Source organism: Podarcis vaucheri (assembly GCF_965113315.1).
Source record: "Podarcis vaucheri genome assembly, chromosome: 3".
NCBI classification, from domain to species: domain Eukaryota; kingdom Metazoa; phylum Chordata; class Lepidosauria; order Squamata; family Lacertidae; genus Podarcis; species Podarcis vaucheri.
The window spans coordinates 42,992,817-43,019,714 of NC_138761.1; positions in this window are offsets into that span (position 1 = coordinate 42,992,817).

Below are 26,898 nucleotides of genomic sequence, written 5' to 3' on the forward strand. Positions count from 1 at the left end.
TGCCCTGAGATCTATGGATGAAGGTGGTATACAAATTTAATGAATGAATGAATGAATGAATGAAAACACAGCTTGGGGAAAACAACAACAGCAATAACAGCAGGTCAGAGGAAAGATTTGCACTCAACTAATACTTATTTTGCAGTGCCTCCATATTTCCAAAGAAGATATCACCCTATTTGAAAAACCTGCTGGAGCCATAGCTTGAACTCCCAACCATGTATAAAGAGCATTTTGCAGAACAGTGAAGGAAATAGGACTTAATGGTGTGCAAGAAAATCCTATTTTGCTTCCGCAGAACTCTGTTGTGCTCTGTGGTTTAGATGGCAGGGAGAGATTCCCAGCTCGGCTTTCTGTATGAATAAAATAGGAGATGGTCAATTACATTTCAAACGATACAGCACTGGCTATATTTTTCCTGATGAAAACAAGCTGACTCCTGTTTTCAGCACTCATGCATAAACGAGGCTTGCACTGTTCATTTCAGAGGAAATGCTTGGGATGTGTCCTTGGTTATGGTGTGTGGGGTGGGAGCTATGGAACAGTAACCAAATTTTCAAAGCCTTGCCAAACTATAATTCCAATGAACCTTTGGGGGAAGCCATGGCCATAGGTATAAAACCTGCATGCATCTATAGTGGCATGTGCCCACTGTTGTTTTAGTGATGCAACCAAGAGCATAAGACAGAGATGGGGGACCTGTGGTCCTCCAGGTGTTGCTGGACTCCAACTACCATCAGCCCCACCTAGTATGTTTGATGAAACGGAATGATGGGAGCTGGAATCCAGTAGCATTTGGAGGACCATGGACTCCCTATCCTTGGAAAAAGAAATGCTGTGCTTCCATTGGGCATTATTTTTTCAGCACTGGCCAATCAGGTACCCTGGTTGCTCATTTGTTCCAAGGAAATCTTGAAGATGTTAGCCATCTTTGTCTGCTGCAAATTGGTACTCAAAGGCCTAGCCCAGGCTTCCTCAACCTCGGCCCTCCAGATGTTTTGAGACTACAATTCCCATCATCCCTGACCACTGGTCCTGCTCGCTAGGGATCATGGGAGTTGTAGGCCAACAACATCTGGAGGGGCGAGGTTGAGGAAGCCTGGCCTAGCCTAACCATTTACAATGCAATCCTACGAGTTCAATAGGGCTTACTCCTGACAGATAAGTGGGGACCATATTACGGGTGTTGGACAGGATCCACCTAAGGAGCCCCATAAACAGAAGCCTTGTGCAATGGGGCTTCCCCCTACTTTGGTATTCCTGGCTCAGGGTTGTTTCCCAGACCAGTGGGCAGGAAGAGACGGGATAGATCGGTTTGGCAAGCTAAAATGCTTGCACAAACGGAAAGATCATTATAGCGCAATGTTGAATTCCAGCTTTTGTTATCTTTGCTAATTGCCACACATGGTCCTGTTCTCCATGAATGTGTCTAATCCTTTTATTAAAAGGCCACCAAACCTAGTGGACGTTACCACGTCTTGTAGTAACGAAACCCACAAATTAGTTACTTCTGATTCTGTTCTGAAACCTGGCCTGAATCCAAATGGATGTGGATCCAGATAATCAGTGCCATCCGGGAACACTTGCTGTTTCTGTGCCACCCTGCTCTCCACCATTCCCAAAAAACGACCCTGTTACTTTGGACGACCCTGTTACTAGGTAACTGCTGACTGTGTCAGTCTCTATCCTTCTAACAGTGAATTTGCTCTTTTCACTGCTGCAGCACACTGAGCTGATTTTTCAGATGTTCAGTTTGAGTGCAGGATCTCTTTAGGGGGTAGTCACAGCCAATTTAGACCCCATCAGCACCTCTTTGAAATTAGGGCTTCTTTCCACCCTGGCTTGTGTTACTTGGCATTACTTACATTTCAGCAGCAGCTTAAAGCGCATCTTTTCACCCCAGGGAGGTGGAGTGCAAACCCTGTTACATGCATTTTTATACCTGCTGCTGAATTGCTGGTATGGTGCAATATTTCCAGTGAATTTTAGTGGTTTAAAACTGTTTTAATTCTCAGTGCTTATGTTGTTGGCTAGGGTTTTGCATTTGCTTTGGTTGTTCTGCACATCACCCCAGGATCCCATGGGATGAAGGGAGCCATCAGTAAACATGTAATAAAAATTGAAGCTCATCAGCAGGGGCTGACATCTGTGGACCTGCCTTCATGGCTAGTCACTGCAATTCATCACCACCCCCCTCTGCTTCCTGGGACCCTGAGACTATGCAGAGAAGTGTGAAAAAGGGAAGTCTGAGTCTTCTGCCTTTGCAGCTGGTGAAACCAATATCTTTCTACTTCTACAAAATTCCAGCAACAAAGGGAGCAGGGAAGCAACTGATCCTTCCCTTCCCTCAGCTTTAAATGAATTATAGAGAACTCAGGCTGTGAAAAGTCATGCCTGGTTTTGTTGGCGCCAAAGCATGCAAAGAAGCCAGCCAAGTTCTCTATAGATCATAGAGAATTTACAGGTAAGGTAAAGATAAAGGACCCCTGGACGGTTAAGTCCAGTCAAAGGCGACTATGGGGTGTGGCGCTCATCTCGCTTTTCAGGCCGAGGGAGCCGACGTTTGTCCACAGACAGCTTTCCGGGTCATGTGACCAGCAGGACTAAACTGATTCTGGCACAACGGAACACCATGGTGGAAGCCAGAGTGCAAGGAAACGCCACTTACCTTCCCGCCGCAGCGATACCTATTTATCTACTTGCACTGGCATGCTTTCGAACTGCTAGGTTGGCAGAATCATAGAGTTGCAAAGGACCCTGGGGGCCATCTCATCCTCCCCAACCCCTGCTCAATGTAGGATCTCCAGTGAAGGATGCAAGCCCCCCCCCTCTTTTTTAAAATAATATTTATTAAAAGTTTAAGAATTACAGAAAGAAGTAAAAAAGAAAGAGAAAAAGTAAACAATACAAATCAATACATTACTGTACATATAAAAAAAACAAAAGACACAATACATCAAAACAAAAACAAAAGCAAAAACAATTAAAAACACATCCAATATTTCAATATCTTTATCTTTCATTAACTTGTTTCATTGACCTCCTCACACCTCCCTTTTTTGTGTTCTAGTTATTAATTATTTCAGCAAATTCTTTCCATCTTTCACTGTTTTCTGTCATTTAATTGTTTTAATTTATTTTAACTTTATCTTACCATTAAAACCCTAAAACTTATTTATACTTAACTCCTTATAACATTTCTACTAAAGCCATATAATTTCATTCCAACATTTTTCTAACACTCATTAATTTTACAATATTTCTCTAAATAAATTTTTAAACTTTTTTCCAATGTTCTTCCACCGTCTCTTCTCCCTGGTCTCGGATTCTGTCAGTCCTTTCTATCAATTCCATATGGTCCATCAACCTGGTGATCTTCTATCCGAGGCTCTTAACTCTTTTCCATGTCCCTTCTGCAGATCTTCTTCATATTTATACATGTACTTTACTTTATCTTCTGCTGATCTTGTGTTCTTAATTTCCTTCCTTTGGCACTGAGGAGTAGATCTCGGGGAAACTCCAACCTAACAATGTCTTTATTCCTTCTTGACAGGTCAGCCCATTCTCCATAGTCAGAACTAAAGTCCAAAAGATATTTCAGAGCGTGTTTCAAAATCCCTCCAAAGCTAAAGGCCCCCACAACTCCAATCTCCCCCTGACCCACATCCAGATCCCCAAAGCCAGAACATCCCTGCATAAGGGGATCTGTCCAACTTTCCTTCTCCAATCCAAGCGGGACTCCATCACTCCAAATCTGGCTTTCTCTAGATTCAATCATAAAAGGCAACAGCTTATGTTCATCAAATTGCCTCTGTAAGCCCGGGGCTCTCTCCACTTGAATTACTTGAGGTTCAACTACAGCTTTCTCCTTCGTCTTCTCCACAGCTTGCCATGTCAAAACAGATTCCTGAATCAATTCCTGAGTTGTTTCTGTATAGGTATTCACTTTTTGTCCCAAATCAGTCATTTTTTGTCCCAAATTGTCAATTTTAATAATCATTACATTCGTCTTCTCATGAAGCTGTTCCAATAAAGCACTTGTCTTGCAAAATGCAATCACTAAGGCTTCTTCTGTCGACATTCTTGTCCAAGGTCAATCTCTGATTCTCACGGTCTTTAATCTCTACAGCTGGAAAATTCCCCAGCTTCACTCCTGCAACAGTTTCAAAAGCTCCCTCTAGGGGAAACAATTTCTATTTGTATCCATCCTTTTAAACGCAGATCCAGCAACAAAGTTAGTTTGATTTTCAGTTACTTTTGCTCCTTTTTAAATGCAAAAGGAAACAATGGAAACAATATATTTCTCTTATTTAACTATCTGTCAACATACGTTTTATTCACAGTCAATGAACTTTCCCAAAACGTCGATCTTACTGGCAGCCTGTTCCCAGGTTCAAAACGGTGGTAATTTATCTTTCTTCACTCTCTCTCCTGCAGGCTTAGGCGATCTAAAATTTCCCCCCTCTTCTCCTGCTTCCAAGGGGGGTTTAGTAATTTTAACCGATGGAGATTTAATCCTTTACAAAAGGCTTTCCAGACTTTAGTTTGCAACGTCTTTGCTTCAATCTATTTACAAAAGAGGAAGGTGGACTTCCTGTTTGAAACCTTCACTTTCGATGCCAAATTAAGATGTTTAAAGATCCAATTTTCTGTTCTACTCACGGGTAGTTGTTTAAAGTCCAATTGTCCATAGGAAAAAGTCAGCGCTCTCCGGCAACAGCAATGCGGCTTCACTCCGTAAAAGAAGCAGTCGATTCGAAGCACTGCGCTGCTCACCCCACGTCGCTCCAGAACCCCGAAACCGGGTTTTCCCGCGAGTAGGGGAGGCGCAAAAGGTGCCAGCCGAATCCCACGTCCACAGGCTTCTCCTACCTGTGGTTTTTAGTGGGTCTCCGCCTCGCCGTGGCGGTCCAGACCCTTATTTTCATAGAGTGGATTCCTCCCGATCAGAGGAAATCCGCCATTGCCGGAGGCGCTAACCCGGAAGTCCCGATGCAAGGCTCCTCTCAACCATGAAGCAAGGTGAGGCAACCGCCTCGGGTGGCAGGATTCACAGGGGCAGCAAATACAACCTCCAAGGAAGGCATTGCCTGCTGCTGCTGCAATGGCTGAGGTGAGCTCTTGAAGGCTGGCTCTGTCACTGCCTCGGCAAACCCTCCCAATGTTGCCTTGAAAGTGGTCTCTTGGCGAATAGGAGGTGCAGCTCCCCTAGTGGTCAGGCTTCAGGGAATTCTATCCCTCCCCCAGTGGCAGCAAGAAGCAGAGAAAAACAAAGAAGAGTTCTTCTTTGAGTTGATTCAATCATCACAGTGGAGAATAACTCTGCACTATCTCTGGTGTGGCAGCCTGTCAGTATCTGAAGACTGCTATCATGTCTTCCCCTTAATCTCCTCTTCTCCAGGCCAAACATATTCAGCGCTTTCTTCATGGGACTTGGTTTCCAGACTCCTCATCAGTCTGGTCACACTTCCCTGGCCATGTACCAGTTTTTTAATGTGCTTCTTGAAATGTGGTGCCTTAGATGTGGAGATAGAACTCAAGATGTGGTCTGCCGAGTTCAAACTAGACTGGGATTATTACTTCTTGTCATGTGGACACTATGATTCAGTTAATGCAGTGTAAAGATTGCATTAGCATTTTTTTTTAAGCAGCCATATCACCCTGCTGACTCATGTCCAGCTCAGGAGACAATCTTGGTGCTGAGTAGAGAGATGTTTTGTCCAGTCCATAATTTAAAGCAAAATGACCTAATTCATTGTTTCCAGATTTATACACAGATCAAAACACAGTTAACAACTGAATTTCACACTTCTCTGAGTTTTGTACTGCAGTTTTGCTTAAACAAATTGTAGAATAATGTTTATTTTATGGGGAAGTTACTGTCAGTTTGCATTTCTTAGTACAGAAAATATTGATCTGATGTGTAGAGATCTTTCCTATTCTAGTTAATTCAAGAGGGTTCTGGAAGCTTCTGGAAGCTTCTCTGTGTGAAAGAAGGTTCATTATGTTTGGGTTGTTCCTTCAGAGAAGCTGAGTACAGCTAGTTTAGACTGGTTCTGCTATCTCTTCTGTCAAGGTCATGTTGACTATAATAATGGACCAGAAAGAACCTGAGTTTCACACTCTTTATCTCTTTTCCTTCTGGTGTGATGTTCTGTATATAGTGTTAAGTCTGCTGCAACTGGATTCCTTATGGACAGTGTATGCACGGTACAGTGGTATCTTGGGTTAAATACTTAATTTGTTCTGGAGGTCCGTTCTTAACCTGAAACTGTTCTTAACCTGAAGCACCACTTTAGCTAATGGGGCCTCCTGCTGCTGCTATGCCGCTGGAGCATGATTTCTGTTCTCATCCTGAAGCAAAGTTCTTAACCCAAGGTACTATTTCTGGGTTAGCGGAGTCTGTAACCTGAAGCATATGTAACCTGAAGCATATGTAACCCGAAGTACCACTGTATTGGATTTGTGACCATTATGCTCATTTGCCTTCAGTAGCAGTAAAGCTCTGCTGGATGAAATACAATTGCCTCTGGTCTATTTTATGGGAATCCTGCAACGTGTTTAAGTTGTTACTCTGCTAACTATACATTGGAATCTATTCTGGATCAATGGAATTGCATGATAGATACATACAAATTACCTACAAAAAGTATAGAAAATACATAGAAAGACAATAAATAAAAAGCTATTTTGCCGGTAAAATGCATATGTTAGGAAAAATGTGTAGAAAAATGAGCACAATTTTAATGGGAGTTTTCTGTGGTTTTAAAAACCCTGCACAGAAAACAGGATGAAACGGGATTATGATTGAAGATATGTAAAACTGACATGAAGTGAAAATAACCCGATCCATCTATAGCACTGGTTGTGTGTGGAAGAGGCAGGGGCAGTTGCCACCGGAGACTTGACAGGTATAGATCTGTGGTAGCTATCTGCCAGTATTTTCCCCATTCACACAGTCTACAGAAATCTGTTTGCACAGATTTGTACCCACATTTCATTCCTGCCTTGAAATCATTTATGTATAAATTAAATCCACAAATCCCGCAATGCCTACTCATTTCCTAGTAGCATTTCCTCATTCATCTAATTGAAATATGTAGTACAGCTGTACTAGACCTGAATATTAATTCAAGTGGTTTCCTAACATGGTGACTGTAATGTTGGTATTTGCTCATATGCCGGAACAGTGGCCCAAAATACACTAAAGACATTTAAGGATCAAAGACATTAGCAAATCGTTTCAACACAAACAATGAAAAAAGAAAACTTTCCAGGATGAAAACAAAATGTCATAAAATGCAAAGCCAAACAATATACGTACGGCACAATTATATTTTCCCAAACCCCAGTGATCACCACCACCCATTTAATTAATGTCATTTGCTTGGAACACTCTCCAGAATTAAAATGAATCATGACTAAGACTAGCATATTGGTTTTTATTTTATTTTATTTCACAGAACCTTAATAAATGCTCAGATTTTTCATTTAAATGGGCAAATATCAGTAAAGCCATGAGAAATATAATTTATGCCAATTAAATCCCATGCAAAAAAAATTAAGAGACTCAGGAATTGTGAGCCATTTCTTTTAATGAATAGTTAAAGTTAATATTTTGAAAGATATCAGCACAATGCAATCAAAGTTAAACATTTTGAAGTCCTACTTATTTCAGAGGGAGATAGTTAAACAGGTGCTGTATTTTAGTCCACTTGAGACCAAATTGAGATCAATGGAACTTAAAAATGCTTAATCTGTTTGAGAGCTTATGTATGATTATAGGCGAGTGAGCAGTAGGCGAGTGGAGGATTCCCTGGTCCTGAATGGGGTAACAGTACCCCTGAAGGACCTGGTGCGCAGCCTGGGAGTCATTTTGGACTCACAGCTGTCCATGGAGGCGCAGGTCAATTCTGTGTCCAGGGCAGCTGTCTACCAGTTCCACCTGGTACGCAGGCTGAGACCCTACTTGCCTGTGGACTGTCTTGCCAGGGTGGTGCATGCTCTGGTTAACTCCCGCTTGGACTACTACAATGTGCTCTATGTGGGGCTACCTTTGACGGTGACCTGAAAACTGCAATTAATCCAGAATGCGGCAGCTAAACTGGTGACTGGGAGTGGCCATCGAAACCATATAACACTGGTCTTGAAAGACCTACATTGGCTCCCACTACGTTTTTGAGCACAATTCAAAGTGTTGGTGCTGACCTTTAAAGCCTTAAACAGCCTCGGTCCAGTATACCTGAAGGAGTGTCTACATCCCCATTGTTCAGCCCAGACACTGAGGTCTAGCTCCGAGGGTCTTTTAGTGGTTCCCTCACTGCGAGAAGTGAGGGAATCAGGCAGAGGGCTTTCTCGGTGGTGGCGCCCGCCCTGTGGAACACCATACCATCAAATGTCAAGGAAATAAACAATTATCTGACTTTTAGAAGACATCTGAAGGCAGCCCTGTTTAGGGAAGTTTTTAATGTTTGATGGTTTATTGTGTTTTTAGTATTCTGTTGGATGCTGTGCAGATGGGCAGGATATAAGTAATGAATTCTTCTTCTTCTTCTTCTTCTTCTTCTTCTTCTTCTTCTTCTTCGTTCTATACTCTGCTTTTGATAGCGATGTGGGGGGCTCGCATCAGGCAAAGTGCTGAGTACCCAGCTCATCTGTCTGCCCCTGCATATATCTGTGTGGGGGCAAGCCATTGAAGCGACAGCAGGTCAGCGTATTTCTCTCATACCCCGGGAGGTTGCAGGGAATGATTTAACCCCTTTCATTCCCTTCTCCTTCAACTGTGTCTCTCTCCAGTGTTGAGAGAGCCAACGCCATGGTGCGGGAAAGGAACTGGAAACCAAAAGTGCTCCACTATTGGTCATATTGCACTACTGGGAATGCATGGCCAAGATGTCTTAATGGAACCAACAGAAACTTAACACTGAATGAAGAGAAGTGTGAGCAGATAGAAGGAATAAGTTTGTGCTGGGAATGAGAGGCCTGAAAATGCAGGAGGCATAATTTTGTAGTACAGTTTGTTGTTTTTTGGGGGGTGGGGGTAGGAAACACGACTTTATAAACCACTTTATAAAACATTCAGGTTGACACAGTTGGGTGTCAGGGGGATATGCAAATGCGGTTTTGCTGCTAACGCTGCTGAACCAGGCAAATAAAACTGTCAAAGTCACTTACAATTAAGGTATCAAAAGAGCACCTAAATCGAATCCAAAGCGATGTAACAGCTTAGCTGCTTGCCCCAATTTATTACTAGAAGTGTACTTCTGAGCCAATTTCCATTTGTGAACATTGCTAATGGTGCACCGGAGGATGTCTGAAGGTTTATTGATAAATGACAGTTGAGATAAAAAAAGAAGAAAGACGAATCTATCAACAGGATTCAATGAGGCTGCAACTCTTAAACATTCAAAACAATCTGAATATTTCTTTAGCTAAAACAGGAGAGCCTTGGGGTTTGTTGCTGGATTTTTTTTTCTTTTTAGTCAATACTAAGGTAATAAGCTTGAATATTTCCTAATACAGAAAGTACAGTTAGTAGTGTAATATATGGCTGAGGTTTAAAGGCCATCCCTTTCTTTCTTAATAGACTTTCAAGCACATAAAATGTAATTAATTGGTTATGGGGGAAAGTCATTTTACTGCCTGGCTTAAGAAGCGTTAAACCAAAACCTACCAAAAGCTAATTAAATCAAAAGGAAGAAGAATTAGGAAACTACAAAATGAAGCTGAGACAGCTGTATAAATCTTTTGATTGTACAAGATTAAAAGTAGTCATCTAGAGGTTTTTTGTCAGCTGTTGACCAACTTATCCAGCAGGAACATGTACTATAACTGAATAATTCTTTCCCATTCAACTACCCTGCCCCATAAGTCATTTCCAGGGCAGGATTCTAATGCTATTACCACCACGCCAAGACCTAGTGCAGTAGCAATTCATGAATGACTATATATACTTTTAAGGATCCAGTGGCTGGAATGCTAAAATTCCCAGATTAAATGCTCCTGCTCTACTCAGAAGCTGTTTTGCAGGTATTCTGAAGCTTTTCTCCATCATGTCACATTTCCCCATTTTTATTCCCTTCTGTTGAATGTGCTACACTGTGTTAGGCTGCAAAAATAGGTCCAATGAGAAACTTACTGTAACTGGTTGCCTTGTTCCTCCTGCCAAACTTGAGAGCAAGCTCACTGTTTCTTTAACTTTTTGAACTTGGGTCCTCCTTTTATACTTACTCTGTGCTCTCCTTTTATAATTACGATATGCTCTGTGCCTCCCAAGGTGCCTTCTATATGTTCAGTATGAACCTTCTTCCTGATAGACCCTCTTGGGTGCTAAGATCAGCAAAGGGTTCGCTTGGTTGTTCCACTGCCCTAAGAAGTGGGGTAGCAGCCAGGAAGAGGAATTCTCTGTGGCAGCTCCTCAGTTGTGGAACTCCCTCCCCACAGAACTGCACCGAGTGCCTTCATTATACTGTTTGGGTTCCCCCCCCAAAAAAAAACACTTTATTGTGGATTTTGACACCTATTTAGGACACAGCCTATTTCTGCGATTACTTATCATTTTAAACTGGGACCCTGGGATGAAGGGAAGGTAATACATCAGCAGCAGCAACAGCACCACCACCACAGAGAGATTGTTGTCCTTGCAAGTGCATTGAGGACCCATGAGCAACAAGACCCTTTTCTTCCCAGTCACTTTCACTCTTTCACACATACCAAGTTCACCTTGAGAGGAAGCAGTGGATCACGTTTATCTGGGACTGGTCTGACACCAGGTGAGCTCAACCCATTCCCTTGGAAAGCCATGACACTACGGTGAGGTGTTTTATCACCTCTCCTGGTCCCAAGGACCCCAGATCCCAGGTTAAGAACCTAGGAGAGAGGAAAATAGCATTCAACCACGATACGTCTTCCTTTAGGAGACCTCTCTGTAAGATACATGGATTTTGGTGTGTGTGTGTGTGTGTGTGTGTGTGTGTGTGTGTGTTGGCATCTGGAAAGAAACTCTTCCCTCAGGTGTGCAACTAAATCCGAAACCTTGAGTTTCGATGAAACTGACGGTTTTATCATGTAGTCAGTTTTGGTTGGCATGAAAATGCACTTCTCACCTCATTCCAAATCCCCAAAGGGTCTATCTGGAAAGGGAGGGGAAGTTAGGGATACAACCTGGTGTAGCTGAATTAAAGAAACTTGTATGTGAGTCTTTAATTTCTGAAATGGGCCTCAAGCTTACCTAATGTAATGCACAGTGCACCTTACCTCAGATGTACACTTGGTGTGAGCTGTGAACTGATCAGTAGTGAGGAAAAATGACCATGGGCATGCTTGTGTAGTGCTCTCTGATCATTTTGTTACTTCACATATGATTTTATTTGAAGCGTTATTTGAAACTTGGGAAATGCCACTCAGCTGTTAATAGGGTTGAGTATTACCAGCTGTAATATTTTGTATTTCAAGGCAAGTAAATACAAATAGCATGAATCCTTGCTTGCCAGAATGAGGGGCATTTTGTGAGTAACAAGGGAATGCAAGACTTACTAAGAGCCAGTTTGTAAGGAGAGAAGAAGATCCCCCCCCCATCTAAGCACTCCAAAGAGAGGAGATATCTAATCTACACTGTCCTTCCATTGGTTTCGTTCCAGGCCTAGATTAAACTACAAGTCATGTCGCAAGTTTACCTGGAAATAATAGCAATTGACTTGGGAATGTTTCCTCCAATGAATGGCTGTTTATTGGGATTATTTGGTGGTGAGGGATTAGGGAAGGACAAATCTGTTGATTTTGTTTTCTCTCAGTTTCTCATTTTTCCACTCTTGAGTTCAGTTTTCCACATTTCCACATCAGTTTGTGAATTAAAAAAGGAAACAAAACTCATGAAAATTCTGCAACATTTCAGTGAGACTTTCTCTTATCATACACAATCTTGCATGCAATTTTGCCACACACACACAAAAAAAAACAACAACAACAACCATCCCCTAATAAAATGAATCTTTGTATGCTATTTTCATCAATATATGCATTTTTATGTTTACTTAACCCCAGTGCTATTTTCCTAGAAAAAGAGGTGCCATGAGCGCCTCCCTTTTTCTCTTATAATGGCAACGGTACCGATCTGAGAGGTGCCAGAACTAAGTTCCTGTGAGTTCCAACTGAAAAAAGCCCTGCTTAATCCTAGTATATGCATTTTTAACACATTGCCTGGCTTACTTGGCTGGAGAGCCGCACTGCAAAATTTTGTGAATTGCGAATTTTGACGGGAGTTCTGTGTTTCAGTTTGCACATTGTTTCTGAAAATGCTAATTTGGTAGGTTCACCTTTAAAAGAAAACTGAGTCAAATATATCCCCCATCCCTACTCCTGACCCAGATATTCTTATTAGTTGCATACCTTCAAGAGATGAGTTCTACCCTGGAAAGGACCTATGGTTCTAGAATTTGGTCTGTGTTCTGGGGATTAACCCTCCGGTTCTGCTGGGTATAGTGCCCAGAAGCAAGCCAGCTAGGGAATTGGAGAAAGAGCCATCAGGGATTCCTGTGATGATACAGACCCCAGATTCCAGTAGGGACTAGGGGTCCACCAGATTCACCTAGCAGTAAGGGTCATTCTGGGGATCTGAAGGCTCCCCTAAGGAGATGGTATGCAACACCTTCATTTTTCAGATTAATTATAGGTCAGTGTCCAGTGTTCTATTCTTGGCTAAAGTAGTTGAGTAGGTGATGGCTGAGTAGCTCCATGCACTACTGGATGAAATAGATAGATGATAGATACATAGATAGAGATATAGATAGATAGATGAGTTGTGTTCAACTAAATTTTATTCAGAGGAGACTGATTTAAATTAATGGATATCACCTAGTCATGCTCATTAATTTCAGCAGGCCTACTTTGAGGAAAACTTAGTTGAATGCCACCCATTTTCTAGATCTATTTTCAGGGAGGCATCAAACAGGTCTGCTTTGGTTACTCCGGTGGTAACCAAAAGAGGTACTGAGATTGGTTTCTGTGGTTTATGACCCATGCCTGGAGAGATATATGGAGAATTTGATGTGAGTTTTCTTGGAGGCTTTTCAATACTGTTCTTCTGGGGAAATTCAAGGGCACCGTGTTCTAGTGGTTCTGCTATTTTTCAAGGTGGTTCCAGAAGATGGTTCTTGGGAAGTGTGGCTTTTTTATTTGGGAGCTTCCTCATCAGCTGCCTCAAGAGACCATCGGCTGTGGAGTGGTAGGAATGCCTACTCTGGATGGGGCCAAACTCCCATAGAATAAACAGGCAAACAGCTTTGTAATATATCCTAGTCTCCAATGGTTGACTGGTTGGGTTGTGATTAGGAGCATGTCTTATGAATGTCAGATTAATTGTCAGCTTCCCCACTTATTCAGAAGAGCAACACAGAATAGTGTACTGTGATGTATGTACGTCACACCTGGACAGTAATACTTTATGTGTGGGGCTGCCCTGAAAACTGTAATTGCAAATAGTTACTAGTCTCAAGTGCAACTTACCTTAACTTTCAAAAGTTTGCTGTCAGATATAAAGGGGTTTTTATTATTATAAGACCTCAAGACTAATGAGCAACACAAAGAGATGACAGGATAGAACTGCAGAAATGCTAAAAGGGCAAAAAATTACTGCAAGAAATGCAGTTGCTAAAACTGATGTGAATAAAAGGGGCAATGTTTTAACTTTTAGGTGATTCTTAGAGCACTGAAAGGCCTTGCCATCTTCAGCTATAATGATCCTGAATATTACTATTGAACTAAGTGGGGAAGCTGACCAATAATTCAAAGTTCATAAGACATGCTCTTGGTCACAGCCCACCCACATAATCCATTGGATGCTAGGATATATTACAAATCTGTGTTCCTTTCTCTAAACAGCAGTTTCAAGAAAGGCATTGGTATAAAAAGATGGATAGGCAGGCAGACGGAGAGTGTAGATGTGGAGAATTTTTTTTAAAAAAAAATACCCTGCACACATGATGTAACTAAAGAGGTTTTAAAACTTGAAAAGTCAGTCTTATTCTCCGTCCCTTCATCATTGATCCAAAGAAAGGCACCTGAAGATGGCAACTGAGAAGTACCCTCCAGGGGTTAAATAAACAGTACGGCCCTTATGTTGAGATGTGGATTAGATACTTGAACTGCCTGTGACTTTCAGGGGAAAATAAAGTAAACTCCATTGTATGTTGTTGTGGAAGCTGTCCAGCTTCCGATAGGGCAGTGCTGTGAGATATCAGGCAGCTGCAGATTTCAGCCTCACACGGTTACAATTGAAAGAAAGGTTTCTTTGTTTGACTTTGATAATTAAAATCAAGATTAATGTGTTCCCAGCCTGATCAGTGACAGCCACATTTGGAACATAAATATAAATGTAAATGTCTTACCAGTTTATCCAGATCATAAAATGGAAATGGAAGGATTTATTGGAGCTGCAAAAACCAGGGTACATGCATCTCAATACCGTTATAGTCATTGTTACTTAAAAATTGGATAGTTCCTAATATAATAGGTTTTTATGAAATCAATGCTAATGCAAAGTGGCTGCATATATGGAGCGTTATGATTATAATTAATTGAATTTATAATGTTAAGCATGCTTAGCAAAGATTTATTGCAATTTAGCAGTGAACAATAAAGATACATGGTTATTTTGGAGAGAAGCTTTCTCCCCATTCACTAATGATTTAGGTAAAAACATTTTCTTACACTCTGGCTGCAAGGCTACAATCCTTGTGGAAGAGGCCCTGGAGTCATCTCAGGATTAGACTGGGAGAGACCCTTGTCTGAACCCCTGGAGTCAGTGTAGACTAGGAGTTCCCCAACTGTGGTCCATGCACCATCAGAGGTCCAGGAGCCTCATTCAGGTGGCCCCATGCATGTCTGTAAAAATATACAATAAGAAACCATACAGCATCTAGCACAACATATTAAAATTGCTACAACAGGCAGAAAAATAATAAAAGTGTTCTGCCAGGAGCTCCAGCAATTTTTCTAGTGGTAATGGGAATTATTGGCCAAATATGAGTAGGCTTCTACTAGCTGTTGAATAATGCTTTGTGGCTTTGAACTGTTTAATTAAAATAAGCAGGAGAGCTGACACGGCAAAATTCTTTGTGTGTCTGTGTGTGCAGAGGCAAGACAATGATGGGGTTTAGAAGAGATTTGTTTTGTTTAGTTATGGCTCCATTAGATCGAAAGGGGTAGCTTTATCTTCTCCATCTCCTGTGAATAAGATATATGAAAGGATGGAGATTTCTTCTTCAATAGGAAGGTGAACAACAAGCTAAAACGTTTGCTGTGTTTTAAAAACTATTGAGAGATACAGTGGCACCAGCGGTCGATAATAGCTTGCAAAATGTAATGTGGGGGTGAGTGAAGCGGAAGACAGGCAATCCATGGGGGAGGGGGAAAGTTCAACTAACTTTCACAAGACCTGACAAAATGTCTCACAAGACTGAATAAAAATAAATGCAGAAAACCTATTGGCCTGGAAAACACACCATTAATGTTGTCAGTTTCCCATAGGAGAATGAAAAGGCTAATCTCTTTGGATTTATTTAGCACTTTCATTAGGTCATGTTAGAAGAGATTGTGTTCATTTTGAGTATGGCTAATTCACAGTTACATTCGTTAAGATGAAAGCAAAAACTGGAAAGACAATAGATGGTCATATTTCGGATGATAGGCCAGCTTCTCCATTTTGGAGTAGAGTCCAAAGTTGTCACTAGGGGGATTTGCATCTGGTAGTAACCATGATGGAAGTCAGTGTCTGATGTTGGTTAGCCTTTTCACCAGGTAAGATGAAGACTCACCTTTCAGAATATAGATCAGCAGCTCCACTTTGAGAAAGATTCTCCATGATTTGTCACTGTGGGATTTACCTCTGGTACAAGCACATTGGAAATCAACCTCTGAACTTTTTCAGCAGATATATCTTCTTTTATTTTTCTGTGAATATTTTATACAGGGTGTACTTTATTTGGAGCCACTGAAACCCCAAGGACTTTCATCCAAGAAAACAATTAATCATCAGGGTACTAGGAGTTGTTGTATTCTAGAAAGCCTGGGTAATTTCTGTTCTGATTCTGTGTACAACCAGGATATTACCTGTAATGGGAGGTGTTCATTCAGAGAGTGGGAGAGAATATGGTCTAATGGTTAGAGAACTACTGCCTTTGATCAGGGAGACTTGGGTACACACCCAATATGGCCTTGAATAAGTCACTATCTTTCAATGCAAATGCATCTGAAAAATGGAAGCAAAACTAACTATTCCAAAAATTCTTTAGTGGGGAGCTGACAATTAGATATGTAAGCTTTGGGAGATGCCCAAAATGAGTAGTTGATTGACCCAATTATCAGAATACTTGGTATTTTTTTCTATTTTGACCACATTTGTATATTTTCACATTGCATTAAAGTGATACCTTATTTTCCCGTAATATTTAGATGCATTTTGCTTTTGCTTTTCTACTCAAATTAGTTTTTGAGTCAAGCTGTGCAGGTGAACATATCCTTTCTTGTGTTGTATAGCAGCAGCTGTATTCATTCAGACAATGCTTTTTTCTGGGGGCACACAGGGGTACGCATACCCCTAAACATTTTGTGAATCTTTGTACTTTTGTCCATTTACTGTATTTATTTTTCCTGATTTGAACTATAAAATGGTGATTTTCTTGAGTCATATTGAGATCACCCCTAAACATTTTTTTTAGAAAAAAAGCACTGCATTCAGAAGAAAAACTGGTTGAGACAATACTGCTGGAGTAAAACTGATTAGAAAAAGCCTGGTGGTCAACCACTCTGGGCTCTTATGAGAAGATGGGCAGGAGACAAGTAATATCACCACCATCACAATAATTTCAGATGCCGATTGGAACTTTACACAGGTTGGACATGGCCCAAAGTAAGTGGTATTTGTGATAGATCGCAAGTATAATGAGTTAGTCACATTGGCAGATGCCATGTGTAAAATAAATTAACATAATGAAGTTCATGGAAGGAGAATTTCCAGGCTCCCCACCCCCTGCTGTCCTGCTACAGTTGTCCACTGTGCACCCTGAAAAAAACTCATCTGTGGAATGAGGTCTGGGGAACTACTGGGGGACAGACAGAAATACAATTCCTCATGTCTACCAGCAGTCCCCTACACCTCATTTCATTTTTGCCCTTCTGAGCCTCTGGAGAAACTTTTTGGTAGCTTAGGGGAGAGGAGGAGGAATGGAGATTTTCCCTCTGTGAACTTTCTGAAGGCTGCAGTCCTATATCCACTTACTTGTGAGTAAGCTTCACTGAACTTATGTCCAAGTAATCATATATAGGATTGCAAAATTTAGTTGGCTTCCCTTAGGAGTCAAACCATTGATATGTTTTATTAGCAAATACAGAAATTAGAAGGGGTCAAGACAGAGAAGTCGTGGCATATATGTTTGTTGCTGCCAAGTGCTGGAAGCAAAAACCATTTGCCAACAACCGAGGAGAAATTGAATAAACAACGGGATTAGACTGCTGTGTCAGAAACAACAAATGCTGCCAAACAGAGCCAACCAAAGATAGATGCATTTTGTTTCAAAGCTGGTCTTTTTAGACTGCTGCATTTTGTAAATGAGAATTGCACATGGATGGTACGATTAAAAATGCCTTTCACACATTCTGCAATGAACCGCTGTAAAAAACGAATTGCTCACTTTTACAATGAAATACATTCACTGTCTTTTTAATAGAAACACACAAGTTCCCCAAATTGTTCTCTTCTGGTTAAGTGGGCCAGTGTGGAGCTGTGGTTCAAATTCAAATCTCTGCATGAAGGCTACTCATTCTCTTTCGGTTTCACCTACCTCTCAGGGTTATTATGAGATTAAAATGAGATCATGTGCACTGCCCTCTGCTCCTTGGAAGAAGAATGGGATGAAAATATCATAAATGACAATGTCAACTGATGTGCTAAATTAACTGCAATATAACTTTTCTTTGCCTACTATTAATGTATTTTATATTCATACAATGAAACAGATCAGTGATGCTAAAGGTGTCCCCTCTTTTTAAGAGAGAATGTTTTGCTTACAGATATGAAGCTTTAAAATGCTTGATTTCTTCTATAGGCTAACATATATAAAGCAAGAACAAGTGTGGGAATGCTACCTTCACAGGAGTTACAGCCTAGGAAATGCTATGACTTGGAGATGTCCGACTGGAGTCAATTTCTGACTATAATATGATTCTTTACTGAGCTGTATGCTGTAAGAAGAGTTTGGATTTGATATCCTGCTTTATCACTCACACAGGACCTTCACTGCCTTCACTGGTTCCAATTTAAAAGAGAAGTAGAGCTGGGTATCATCCGCATATTGATGGACACCCAGCCCAAACTTCCTGATGATCTCTCTCAGCAGTTTCATGTAGATATTAAAAAGCATGGGGGAGAGGATGGAACTCTGAGGCACTCCATAATTGAGGGCCCAGGGGTCTGAACACTCATCCCCCCCACCACTTTCTGGACACGGCCCAGGAGGTAGGAGCGGAACCCAGTGGTATGACAGTGCTCCCAGCTCCTCTAGATGGTCCAGAAGGATGTTATGATCGATTGTATCAAAAGCCGCTGAGAGATCCAGCAGAACTAGGAAACAGCTTTCACCTTTGTCCCTAGCCCACCGGAGATCATCAACCAGCGCGACCAAGGCAGTTTCAGTCCCATGATAAGGCCTGAATCCCGACTGGAAGGGATCCAAATGGTCTGCATCCTCCAGGCATGCCTGGAGTTGTTCAGCCACCACTCGCTCAATCACCTTGCCCAAGAAAGGAAGATTTGAGACTGGGTGATAGTTGGCCATACTGGCCGGGTCTAATTTTTTTTTTTAAAGAAGCGGTTTAATGACTGCCTCTTTCAGCAGGTCTGGGAATGCTCCCTCACAGAGGGAAGCATTCACCACCCCGCAGAGTCCATTGCCCAGCCCTTCCCGGCTTGCTTTTATTAGCCAGGATGGGCAAGGATCAAGGAGACAGGTGGTTCGTTTCATGCGTCCAAGCAGCTTGTCCACATCCTCAGGGGTAACGGATTGAAATTGATTCCATGCAACTCAACCAGACAGAACTCTAGCACTCTCCCGCCCCGGCCCTGCTCCCACGGTGGTGTCTACCTCCTTCCGAATCTGAGCGACTTTATCTGCAAAAAACTTTGCTAAATCGTTGCAGGAGATCTTGGGGTCTTTACAAGGATTTGGATTGCTGGTACTGTATAAACTAAAAGTAGCTAAAAGGCAAAGCTCAGATGACCATATTTTTTTTTGGCCCCTCATTCTCAGGATGCATTGGAATTCATTCACATGATTGTAGGGTTGAGTTTATCTCCTTACAAGGCCATGGCTGAGTGTGGTGCTTCCCCCCTCCCCCCCATCAAACATTTCTCCAGTGCTCTGTAGCTGTCCTGGCTGCTTCCTGATCTGAAAAAGCATCATGCAAGGAGTCACTTGGTGACATCTTTCACCAGATTTCAGCTGAAGCACAGGAAGCTGGGGAAGCTGGCGTCCAAATGTTAGGAATGTTCAAATGGGCGTCAATCCATTCTGAGATTCCTTTGAACATTCCACCAAATGGTATTTTCCTTTCCATTCCAACTGGTTTGTTTTGCACAAGACTTTCTTCCACTTTGTCGCCCTGTGATTCAGCAAGATACGTTTGCTTGTTTATATTATAGTGTAGGATAGGCATGTCTCACAGGGCTGGCATATCTCAGCCATCAACTAATATTTACAAATCAATTACCTTCTCTTTCAAAGTTAATGAATTTCAATGAGTAGCCCTGTTAGTCTTCGGCAGCAAAACCAACAAAGAGTCTTGTGGCACCTTAAAGAGAAAGTTAATGAAGTGGCTAATGGCCCATCACAAAGCCATCTATCTCACTTTCTTGATTTCACACTTCAGTATAAACTTGCCAACCTGTCCCATTTCCTTCACTTAGGTATCAGAGAAGAACCATTTAGCACCTTGTTGACATTTTGATCTTTGTGTCCTGGATTATATGAATTCCTGTGGGCATATTAAACATTTTATAGGTGCTCCAATGCCAGTGCAGAGCCACTTATATAAATCCTTTTTATAATGCAACGTTCTGTTTAATAAAAGAGTAATTTATACAGAAAATGGCCATATATGTTCATCTGCAATTCCCTTACTCAAAAGTAAGCTTAGCACATACAAAAACTCTGCATCCTTTCTGTGAGAATTTTGCAGAAATTTTCTCTCCCCTTTCATAATTTTGAAATGCAATTTCTTTTCTTGAAATTTGATGGAAAATGGTTGGGGAAAATAAGAGACACGGCGCTACTGTTGTTCTATGTTTCATTCTTCCGACTTGGCAATGTCTGTTGCAGGTCAGCACAACTTGTGACTCCAGCACATTAAATGTAGTCCAGTAACCAGATGTAGCTCTGCCAAATGTTCATTATTCTTCTGAGTTTTGTGGACCAAATAACCCCAACTTTGAAGATAAATTTATAACATTAAATGCATTTTAAAAAGTTAGAATAAACTCTTAGGTAGGGAGGTGGATTTATCTTAAAGGTAAATAACATATTCCAGGCATCTATACCAGTTGGCAATGAACTGGCTGCTCTGGGTTCTGTAATTTATCATGCCTTGTCATTGTCTGTTGGAAAGAACATGTCACTTGATTTGCTGTGTCTCAGTGTGCCATTCTTTTTTTAAAAAATGAGACTTTAATTTGTTATTCCTCTTCCTCTGTTTACTTAGTGAACACATAAAGACTTTACTTCCCGCTGTCTCCCCATAGTTGAAAATTTGTGGCCTTGGTAATAAAATCAGCAGTTTGTCAAGAGGGGGGAGTGTGTCCAAGTGGCAGACAAGTGCTTTCCTTAGACTACTGTCGCCCTTCCTGTTTATTTCCAGAACTTCGACATCAACAGGAAGTTGTAAAGCTGTGAGGAAATGCCTGAGTTATGTAGGAACATGATGAGGAATGTTATGAGGATCTGGGTAGCTAACGAAGGTATTTTCATGATTTGTGTGACTTTTGGGAAAAACTTTAAAAACAAATTCGGGCCAAGTAGCTTGTGAAAATATAGGGTGAAGTCAGCGGCGTAGCGTGAGTTGTCAGCACCCGGGGCAACGCAAGTAATTTGCGCCCCCTAACCCGGGGCAAGGCAAGTAATTTGCGCCCCCCAACCCCTAACCTGCGAGTTGCCACTGGCGCTGCCGTGCAAACAACGCTGCTTGCCCGGAGGAGGATGGAGGCAGAAGCAGCCGCCGCCTGTGGCTGGGCCGAGGGGATGGCGGCGGCGGCAGGGTGCAGAGGCTGCCCGTGCCCGGCCAGGCGTCGGTGGCGGCGTCGGCGCTGCTGCAGCGGCTGCTCCTCCTGCGAGCAGTGAGCGGAGCACAGCCACAGCGACGGCGGGGGGCACGCGCGCTAGGGCGCAAGGCTGGCGGTGGCGGCGGGGAGCCCGGCGGAGGAAGGAACTTGTCCCTTCCCTCTGGACTCGCGCCCCCCCAGATGTTGCGCCCGGTGCGGCCGGCACCCCTGGCACCCCCCACGCTACGCCACTGGGTGAAGTTAAGAGGGAAGCAACTTTACACCCTCTCCCCATATTTTTAGGCAGGGATAAAGTGTTTGTGTGTGTGTGTGAGAGAGAGAGAGAGCGAGAGAGAGCGTGCACAAGGATTCCTTGGAGCTGGGGGCAGCTAATATTTGTATGGTGTTTGTCAAATTAGAGATACAGTTTTCTGTGGCTACACCTGATTTACACAGATGTTTGTGGCATTTAGACTTTATATTTGCAGATGTTCTCTTAAAATGTCTCAGGTGCACACTTAAAAGGTATAATAATAATAATAATAATAATAATAATAATAATACCTTTATTGTCAATGTACAATGTACAGTTATGGCTTGGATCCTGATATCCCAAGAGCAAAACTTCACTCATAGGATGCTTGTTGTTTCCCTTATAGCCCTCTGAAAATCTGCTCTGGAGATTACCAGGTCAATGTTCCAGGACAGTGTGTCAAAAATGGCCTCCTGCTCTTCTACCAGTGGAGAGTTTTGCTTCCATGAGTGAGAGGAGCCCGTACATTTGCAGAAAGGTAACTTAGAATCCAAACCATAGTGTGTGAAAAGGCATTTAATTTCTAGTGCCCCAAGAGAAGCTACACAATGATGGAATGTGTACAGATATGCTGAGCCAACTTGTGCTAGTGATGGCTATTTTCATTTTCAGGCCCAACTTAAGGCCCTATGAACATTAGTGTTTAAAGGCCCAAAATGACTTGATTTTTAAAGTCCCAAATATGTGAAAGACCACCTACACACCCGATCAAGCGTTAAGATCAGCAAGGGGAGTGCCTCTTGGTAGCTCCACCACCCTCCAAAATTTGAGGATGGTCACCAGGGAGAGAACTTCCTCTGTGGCAAGCTCCTAGGTTGTGGAATTCCTTCCCCACAGAGATATGTTACATAGTTTCCACCATATGCTTAAGATCCACTACTTTACACTGGCCCTGAGATGGTTCCTGATTGTAATTTGTTTTAAACTGTTTTTAATATTGAATTTTAAATTGCTTTAAGCAGTTGTCGGAATCTGATGGTGTAGTGGTTAAGAGCGGTAGTCACGTAATCTGGGGAACCGGGTTTGCGTCTCCGCTCCTCCACATGCAGCTGCTGGGTGACTTTGGGCCAGTCACACTTTGAAGTCTCTCAGCCCCACTCACCTCACAGAGTGTTTGTTGTGGGGGAGGAAGGGAAAGGAGAATGTTAGCTGCTTTGAGACTCCTGAAGGGGAGTGAAAGGCGGGATATCAAATCCAAACTCTTCTTCTTCTTCTTCTTCTCTGATGGTGGTGGGTATGAAAGAAACTGAAATAGTAATACACAAACAATAACTAAAGAGGGCTGACTTACTCTGAACACCTCGATAGTATGTTTTCTGTGGGCGATACAAAAATTTGTTGCATGCAAGCAGCCAAGGGCAGAGTCAAACAGCCTCTGAACATTGAAGCGGCTTGGCCCCATAAAAAAAACCTTGGGGAAGGGAGTCCCAAAGTGCTTTGACTCCCAGGAGCTGGCGTCTATGGGTACATATATCTCAATATTGTCTACATTGACTGGAAGCAGCTGTCCAGGGTTTCAGGCAAGGAGTCTTTGCCAGCTGTACCTGGAGAATGCTGGGGATTGAACCTTTAACCTTCTAAATGCAAGGCAAATGCTCTACCACTGAGCTATAGCTTTCCCCCTGAGATCACACAGGAGGCTTTTAGCATAGAAGATCAGTCATGAATTCTTTCCAACCAAATGGTCTCATTACCTGGCCTAGCTCTAGTCATGATGGTTGTTTAACCTGCCGCTTTCACAAATTCACCTGTCAAGCTCCGATGGTCTTATAATCAGCCATTATTATTCCAAGCTTTCGCAACGGTAAATAATGTGACGCAGAGACAATTCGTGTCTCAGTTCGGCATTTTCTCTTTCTGTTCCATGCCTTATAATTACTTTTCAAAAAGTAATTGTTGAGAAGTCGTTTCACCCAAAGCTCGTTTGACATTCCCAGAAAGCTGGCTTCATCCAGCATTTTTTCCCATTTCTTCGAGAAAAACAAGCCTTTTGCATGATGCAATCATGCAAGTGCAATGTATGCAGGGACTGAGATGAAAGCGCACACATATTGTCTGAACGGTTCCCATGAGAAAAGAAGGAGGACGTACCACCGAGCAAAGTGTACATCTCTGGTGTCAAAAAGAACAGAACGTTCCACACCAAACAGTTGTTTTTGTACAACGTCTTGCTTTTCCATAGACAAAGGAATGCAGGTGGCATTTCATCTCATACACTATTAACCAGGAAATGGAAAATATCTGAGTGCCAACAATAATTAGGAAACTATAATTAGCAATCAAGAATGTCTGGGAGGGGTGGGGTGGGGGAAGAGACTTTACTTTGTGCCGTTTGAGAAGCATTGTGGATTGCAGTCCCAAAGGAGACAACAATGTTTTGTTCACTGAAACCCAAACAAACAGCTTTATGCATGGCCTTCATCAAAGTCCCCTTGCCCACCTTCCCATCCCCTCACATACTGAACTGATTAAGCAGTTAATTCTTTTCCACGGGGACTCTGGTTAAAGCTGCCTTTTATAATTTGCTTCTTGTACAGTGTCCGCTGAAGCTGGTCCAAGGCAAAAGTGAAAGCCGATATCTGTTTTCCAGTAACTATCTAGGAACAAAACAGCGTTCACAGCCATGTGAAAGTTTATACCCAGAGAGATAAACACAACGTGTTACTAAACCTGCATTCCTTTTCCCATAATAATAATAGAATCAGTCGACTAATTAATTTAAAGGATTTATACTCAAACAGTTAGGAAAACTTCCCTGTTTTTTAAAATTCTGCTCTTTTGTAGTCACACCCTTCATGGCTTGCAGAACATACAGAAATGCATAGACCCACTCATACAGTAAAACATCCTTTTAAGTTAAAAGTAGGAAATCAGTGCTGCCCTGGCAAATCCCAATGCTGCTGTCCCACTCATGAAGCAGCTTTTGATTTGACGGAGGTGATGTTCTCCCCTTCAACAGCAACCTCTTCCATGCTCCTCAGAAGGACCACTGAAAGGATGCCATAGATTTTTTTGGGGGGTGGGCACCTATACAAGGAAGGGGGAACAAGAGAAAGTGGTCTCTCCTCTTACATAACAATTAGGGGATGTCTCTGCTGAATCAAAAGCTCTTTCAACCCATACATCACAAGTAGGGAACTTCAGGCCCAGGGGTCAAATCTGGCCCTCACCATCTGACCCATGGACCTCTCCCCAGGTGACACCTCCACCACACCCTGGCCATACCTCTCAATGGCCTTGTTTCACACCCTCCTTGAGTGTTTTTGCCTAGCTAGCAAGTGTCTTAGAGCTCTGACAGTGCCTTTTGCTTGCCTGCATGGAGAAAGGAGAAGGGTTTGTGAATGTGTGCAGAAACCAACCTGCTGTACAAAGGTAGGATTTATATTCGTCGCTCTGCCCACTTTTAACTTTGGCCCCACCCTCCACTGGCATGTGGTGCCTTGGTGGTTGCCAAGAAAGGAATTCAGCCTTGAGCCCCTGACATACAGAGTATAACTTTGTTTCTGCAATTGCCAGTTTCTACCACTTAGTTAACCATTACAGGCGTGCCCAAGCAGACATAAAGATGTTTAAAGAGGGGGGCAAATGCAACTCGGATAAGAAGTGTGTTTCAGATTCAGGGCACTGGGTCCCATTTCTCATGTTCACATCAGAACACCATTCAATGGCACTGAAAGCAAGGCCTCAAAACCCCAGAGTTCAGACAGGTCTATCTGGAAGCAGTATAAGTACTTAATACCAACCTGTGGGCCATTTAGGGCTTTTAAGGTCAGCATGGGGACTTTATGCTGAGTCAGGAAACAAATAGGTAATAAAGGAAGTTGCTATTGCATCAGAGTTATATGTTCCCATCTGCCAGTGCTGCTGCATTTTGGATCAGCTAAGGTTTCTGAAGTATTAAAGGCAGCTCCATGTGGAGATCATTGCAACAGTCCAACCCAGGGGTATCTACAACATGGATAACTGCTGCCCCAAATACGCCTCCTCCAGGAAAAGTTGCAGCTGGCAAATCAACCAGAACTGATAAAAGGGACTCCTAGCCACTGCAGCCACATAGGGAGGGCACCAGATTCAGGAACATCTTCCCAAATGCATACCTTTAGGGGGAATGCAATCCCATCCCAAACAGGCTGAATGGACTCCCCAGAACACCAGCTCCCAGCAACATAAATGAACTATTAGCACTCAAAACCCAACACGGGGAAATACTATTTTTTGGGGTGGGGATGAGGCCTGAAGGTTGCATGAACTTATTTTAACTCCCTCCCCCTTTTAAAATATCTAAAGTTTCTGCATGAGAGAGAATGAATGTGCATGAATGCATCCGGAGCAATCAGCGTGAAGTGCCTTTGGCTACATGAGGGGATTCCTGTTAGTCATAAGTTTAAAAGAAGGATCAAGGAAGCAGCCGAAACAGAGCCCAAGGCTAGCTCATTGCATCATTTGAAAATAGCTCAGACTCGTTCCTGTGCAGGCTGGAGGGATTCTTAGCCCACTCCCCACAGTGGGGACATCAAGAGAGACCATGCCAGAGTCCTCTTTCCATTGCCTAGTCCTTGGTTTGTAGAAGAGAGTCATCAGCCGAAGCATATAAGGGAAGACCTCCAAGAAAACCCCTGTCCACCCTGGTGAAGCAGCAAGTGCACAGAGCCCTAGGAGAAATGGATTGATTGCCACTTATCATGCTCTCATGTTCTCCAAATGCATGGCTGGTGTAGGTTAAGCGGCTATCAGGTAAACCAGCTGGTGTAGGTTGGGCAAAATGCGGAGCTAGCTCACATCACCCCCTCACTCATGCTTTGATCCCTGTCATGTGATTCCCATTTGTAATGTGAACCCATTCAACCCGAACATCTGAACATCCCATTTTGGCTGTGTGGATCTGCCCTGGGTGTCTAGGGAAGCAAGATATGTGGGGATGGCTTTCTTTGAGAACAAAGCAGAATGTGAAGAATTAGGAAGGAGGATGACTGCCTTTATGTATCCATTCTCTAAAATCTCATGCGATTTTATTCCAGTGATAGGCAGGTAGTCCTTTTTGTATTCCTTTTTCAATAATAAAAAAACCCTCTCGATGTGAGTCAGAACTATAGGCAGTAGCAGCCCTGACAATTTATGACATGCTGTTTGCCTGAAGCTTTTCAGGAGTGCATGTAGATAATTTCCTAATCCATTATTACCAAGCAGAGTTGACACTTTCCGTTGCATTAATTAAGCAGATGCAACAAAAATGGGCTGCTTGTCTATACAACAACATTTTCAGTGCTTGTTGGTGACATTA